General features: G+C 46.6%; 1 pseudogene; it reads left to right on the top strand.

Annotated features, from left to right (window-relative positions):
• The first annotated feature begins 910 nt into the window (after positions 1–910).
• On the top strand, positions 911–2445 carry LOC147339569 (uncharacterized; annotated as a pseudogene).
• Positions 2446–5693: the final 3248 nt, after the last annotated feature.

Here is a 5693-nt window from a genome sequence, read left to right as displayed (position 1 = left end):
TATTTCATTTTTAACCTTAATTTATATTTTATTCCTTCCTAGTTAAATTTACCCTTTTTAATTTTTCATATTTATTTCCTATCTTATTCATAGCCTTTTCCTTTTTTGTTTTCTTTAGGTCACGAGCAGTTGTCCAAGCATTTCACTACATATCGTACTGTGTATGACTGTGTACGTGACAAATAAAATTTGAATTTGAATTTGAATTTGAATTCCCCAACTCTCTGTGAATGGTACTCATGGCCATTGATCAATGGTCATGACAATTTGCATATTAATGATCAAGGAACTGACCTCACAGCCCACTGTTCATTCAGTGGGCTGGTTTCAGTTATTGTGCTAATGTACTGTGTATAAGTTTGTGTCATGGTGCTGGGTCGTTGACCCAGCGTTTTGTGTTTTATGATTATTTTCCTCTGTTCTAGTTATTCTGATTTTGGTATTCTGTGTCCTCCCCCCTTGTGTCCGGTTCGTGTTCTAGATTTCCTGTTTTATTCTGAAGGTCTCTGTCTGTTGTCATTGTGTTCAGCTTGTGTCCTCCAGTCATCATGTGTATTAGGATCAGCTGTTCTTCCCTCCTGTGTGTGATTACCCAATTACCTTGTGTGTGTATATTTAGTGGGTGTCGGTCTGTGTTCGTTGTTGGCTCGTCTGCATTTCTCTGTGTTCCATGGTGTTTCGTTCCTGTGGCTCTCTGCCCCGCACCCCTTTTGTATGCTCTTAGGTTTGTTATGTAGTTCTCCCAGTTTAGGTTTCTTCAGTTATTTGTCATGCCTCACTGCTTGCTTGCCACTATCCCACCTTGTAAATAAACGTCACACTCTTCATCAGTCAGCTGCCTGCATTTTGGGTCCTTTTCATTTCACTACACGACTGCTGCCCCAGCCGCGACAGTACGAGCCGACCAAACATGGACCCAGCAGCATCCGCACCTTCCCAGGAGTTTTGGGAGGAATTAATTGACTCTGTTTCAAGGTTGGTTAACCTGTGGCTCGAACGTGAGGGAGAGGAATTTCACCGCGTTATAGAAGCCAGGCTACAGCAATTACTCTCTCCTCACCCCTGGCTACTGGACTCTCTTCACCCGCTCGCACAGGACTTCATTCTGAACGAACTCCATCTTCACCCTCCAGCTGCTACCGCTTCCCGACCCAGCCCGGTGGTGAATGTTTTGCACCGCCGGCCGGGGAATCTGCGGCCCGGCCCGCCGGATGTGGAATTACCCGGCCGGTCGGTGCTATCCCTGAGAAGGAAGCGACGTTCACGCCGCCGACGCCCATTGCCACAGCCGGGTCCCGAGACTTCTGAGTTGCCGGCTGTGGTGAGTGGAAAAGGCACTCTTTGTTTCGCCAGACCTTGTGACTGTTTATACCGGGGCTGTGTGGTTTTTTGTTTTTTTTTTTTGAGTTAGCTGCCCAGCCGGAAGCTCCGTCAGCTGCCCAGCCGGAAGCTCCGTCAGCTGCCCAGCCGGAAGCTCCGTCACATTCAGCCTCACTACCCATAGCCCAGTTACAGTCACAGCCAGACTTATTACAAACTATGTTACAGTCCATTGCCCAGTCAATAGCTCAGTTGGTAGAGGAATCATCAGCCTTATCGTCAGCTCAGTCTCCAACTTCACCACCATTATTTTTCCAACCTTTTCCTCAGTCGCCCTCAGCTCAGCCACCTATTCAGCCATCATCTTCACCTACTCCTCCAGTACAGCAAGCTATGTCTATTCAACCCATAAAGAACTGTTCTACGACCTCTAATCCTAAGCAGAGAGACAAACCACACAATTTTGTTATCAGTCCTCAAAAGCTGGCCAGTTCAGAGACTGTGACGCACTCCAGGGCCCCCCCAGAGGCTGAGTTTCAGCCCTCAGCCCACTCTGGACCCCTGGAGGCTAAGAACCGAGCTGAGGACTGCACCCGGCTGTCGCTGCCTGAGCAGGGTCAGTGCTCCGTGCAGCTGCAGTCAGCCATGTGTGTGCCAGGGGGCCCTGTGCCCGCTGGTTCAGTGACTGTTTCCACTGTGGGTTCTGGAGAGCCCGGCCAGCCTGTCCTCGTCTCCGTCTCCGCTGGAGGGCCCGAGGGACCGTTCCGGCCTCCTGTCTCCGCTGGAGGGCCCGAGGAGCCCGTCCAGCAACCTGCTTCTTCACCTGCTTCACCCACATCGCCTGCAGCAGCAGCTGCATCCACATCGCCTGCAGCAGCAGCAGCTGCAGCTCCGGCCTCGTCCTCGCCTGGTCCAGCCTCTGCCTTGCCTGGTGCTGCGGGGGCCACGCAGCCTTTGTGTCCCAAACTGCCGCCTCGACATCGGCAGTCATCTGCCAGGCTGCTTGTTGGGCGTCATCGCCACTATGGGCGACCTCCAGAACGCCGCTGCTATCTTCCGCGCGGCCGGCCTCCGGACTTGCCGTTGCCGTCCGCACGGGTGGCCCCTGAAGATGAACTGTTCTAGACTCCTGAATTGTCAGCCTCCGGGCCGGCCTCCTGAACTATGTTTTGGGACCCTGTTCAGGGACGTGTGTGTGTGTGTGTGTGTGTGTGTGTGTGTTGGGCAATTCATTTGGATCACTGGAGCTTGTTTTTTGTTTGGTTTTGGAGAAGAAGAGAGTGAGCGAACGGCAGATGATTGTGGAGTTTGAGGAACATGGCGTATGTGGATTCCCCTGCCTGCACTTCATATATATCGTGCACATTGGTGACTGTAAATAAACCTTTGACCCTGAAAAGCCTGCGTTTGTGCCTGAGTCCGTTCCGTCCGCCTTGACAGTTACATGTAATACATTTGGACAACAATGTTATGTCATTAGATCCTCGGCTTGAACAATTTGTTTTTCTAGTAGTTTAACAAGCCCTTTTTCAGATGAAAATAATGGAAAATGTACATTTTTTCATGCAGTGTTGCTTCCTTGAAATGGCTCTGACTAGACCCTAACAGTTTGGTGTTACCCACTTCCACATCAAATATTTACAGAGAAAACTGGGCATTTACTTGAAGTGGTCTTTGCCCTTTGAAAGTCCAACATTCTCTCTAAGTTTAGCTCTGATTTGCTTCCCGTCAGCTGCTGAGAAAAACATCAGGCTCTTTACCTGATAATGTTCATCTTTCCAGCAGTTAATTTTTTACTTTGCCTGCCTGCTGTTTGCTCTGTGTTACAGTACTTTTATCAAATTTACTGGACCTTCCAACTGTTCCAACCTAATTTAACCCCGTTTCACTTTTTCACTGTACATAAATGCTCTGTGTTCACTTGGAGCTTTGCCACAAAGCTTGTTTTCAACATCTTGGATGAGCAGGCATTCCCTCCACTTGCGACAGACCGTCTATGCTCTTCCTCACCATTACTCAGCTGTGAACTCGGGTTCCTGGCTTCTTCCACCTGCTCTACGAATCATCCGAAGGTGAGTAGGTCCATCACATTCATCTCAGGGATTGGGACCTTCTTCAGGTAACTCAACACATCCTTCATCATCGAGCATCTCTGAAAAACCTCATAATTGGAGACTCACTTGTGAGGGATTTAAGAATAAAAGAGGTTTACTCTTTTCCAGTTTCAATGATTTTGCCACTTCTACACGACCTCTGTCATATGCTTATCATATCATTATATAATCATTTGGATGAAATGACAAAGACTTTATATACCGTGAAAAGTGATGCTCAAGGTAATGAAAGCACAGTGAATGACAACCCAGCTCTGAAATTACATTTCAAATTATTCACCAGGTGATCATAAACAGCACTCTAAATATCACAGTCAAGGTATAATTTGTGATAATATTGGTCTGTGTGAGCTGGGTTGCACAGTTTAATTTCTAGGAATCCACTGGGAGCGACTGAATCATGACACTTAATCCTGACGAAGAAGGAAGACGTCAGCGAACACAGGAAACCAGACCACATATTTGCAATGGACTTTAAATTGAAACAAAATTTAGACTCTGCTTTTAGAATAACTATGTACTGCAGTTAAACAATTACCATAAAATTAGAGCTGTATTCAATTTTTTCTGTATTCTGTCAATGATTCCATCGATTAATTTGCTAGGACACTTTGGTCTTATGAATTATACGGAGCCCCGCAAGGGACATGGGAGAAAAAAAAATTAAGACGGACTTTTGCGAGATCTCGCAAAAGTTGAATTCCAACAATGGTGGCAGCTACTTAGTTGTAATATTACTCTTTCTGGGTCACAAAATACACTTTTGAGATATTTTGAGGCATGAATGTAGTTGTGTAAACGTCAGATACCTGCTCTGTTTACAAGACATCACATATTTGCAAAAGTGCTCCGACGTTTTTGGAGATCTGACACCCACTAGCTCGAAGCTAACGGGAGGTCGAGACCTACTACAGCCGGGAGGAACACCGCTTTCCCGGCACATCGTGCCTCGACCTCCCGGTCGGCTTCGAGCTGGCGGCCTCCGAAGAATGCGCCTAAAACTTTTGCGAGATCTCGAGTTTGTTTTGCGAGATCTCGCAAAAGTCCGTCTTAATTTTTTTTTTTTCTCCCATGTCCCCTGCGGGGCTCCGTAGGATTACAATGATTCATGTTCAAAAAAGAAAATCGTCTTTGAAAATGAACTGCTCATTTAAAAATCTGTTTAAAAACAAAACCAACCATTTTGTTGCCATATTAAAATAATATTTTTAAACAAATTATTTTTTGTAAATGCAAAATAAATAAATAAATCACAAGTACAGTATTGACAAGAAAAGGTATACATACAACCTAAACTAGGGCATAAATTAAGAGCTGTTTCTCCCTTTTCGGAAGCCTTTCTTACATTAGCAGGAGGCTGTTTTCCATCCAGGGGCTGGTATAAAACTCGGGGCAGGCATTTACTTCCCCAAGCAGCCACAGAAACAACGTTTCTTTAAAAACCACTGTTGTATATATTATTCAGCAAATTGTTAAATTGTCATGCTGTGCCGAGGCCAAAATGGCACACAAAATAGAACTAAGCTTCAACACAAACTCAGATAATCTACCTCAAAAACACTGCTCCCATCCAGAGCATGTCTACAATAAATGGCTTAAAGGTGTTTTTGCTCTATTTTTTGTTTACATGCTGGATATGGGGGACAGGGGGAGAGAGAGAAACTTTATTCAAGCCTGTTGCCTTGACTTCTCATCTGATGAAGACCATGGAAAGGCTCATCCTGCACCACCTTCGGCCACTGGTGGGCTCAGTGTTGGACCCCCTGCAGTTCGCCTACCGTTCTGGAATTGGGGTGGATGACGCTGTCATCTACCTGGTACACCGATCCCTCTCTCACTTAGAGCAGGCGGGGAGCACTGTGAGGATCATGTTTTTTGACTTCTCCAGTGCTTTCAACACCATCCAACCCGCACTACTGAGAGGGAAGCTGGAGGGAGCCGGAGAAGGCAAACAGCTGCCTGCATGGACCATCGACTACCTTACCAACAGACCACAGTATGTGAGGCTCCATGACTGTGTGTCCGAGGTGGTAATCTGCAGCACGGGGGCACCACAGGGCACGGTTCTCTCACCTTTCCTGTTCAGCCTTTACACTTCAGACTTCTGTTATAATTTGGACGATTGCCATCCACAGAAGTTCTCAGATGATACAGCCATCATTGGATGCGTATCAGACGGGAATGATCAGGAATACAGGGGGGTCATCAGTGACTTTGTTGGCTGGTGTGAGACCAACGTACTCCAAATCAACGCTGGCA

Source organism: Aulonocara sp. 'chitande type north' Nkhata Bay, linkage group LG1 (genome assembly GCF_057382095.1).
Source record: "Aulonocara sp. 'chitande type north' Nkhata Bay isolate Kocher_YH1m ecotype deep benthic linkage group LG1, A_spYH_male_GT1.1, whole genome shotgun sequence".
NCBI classification, from domain to species: domain Eukaryota; kingdom Metazoa; phylum Chordata; class Actinopteri; order Cichliformes; family Cichlidae; genus Aulonocara; species Aulonocara sp. 'chitande type north' Nkhata Bay.
Note: the sequence above shows the minus strand (reverse complement) of the source record. Positions and strands in the feature narration are given on the sequence as shown.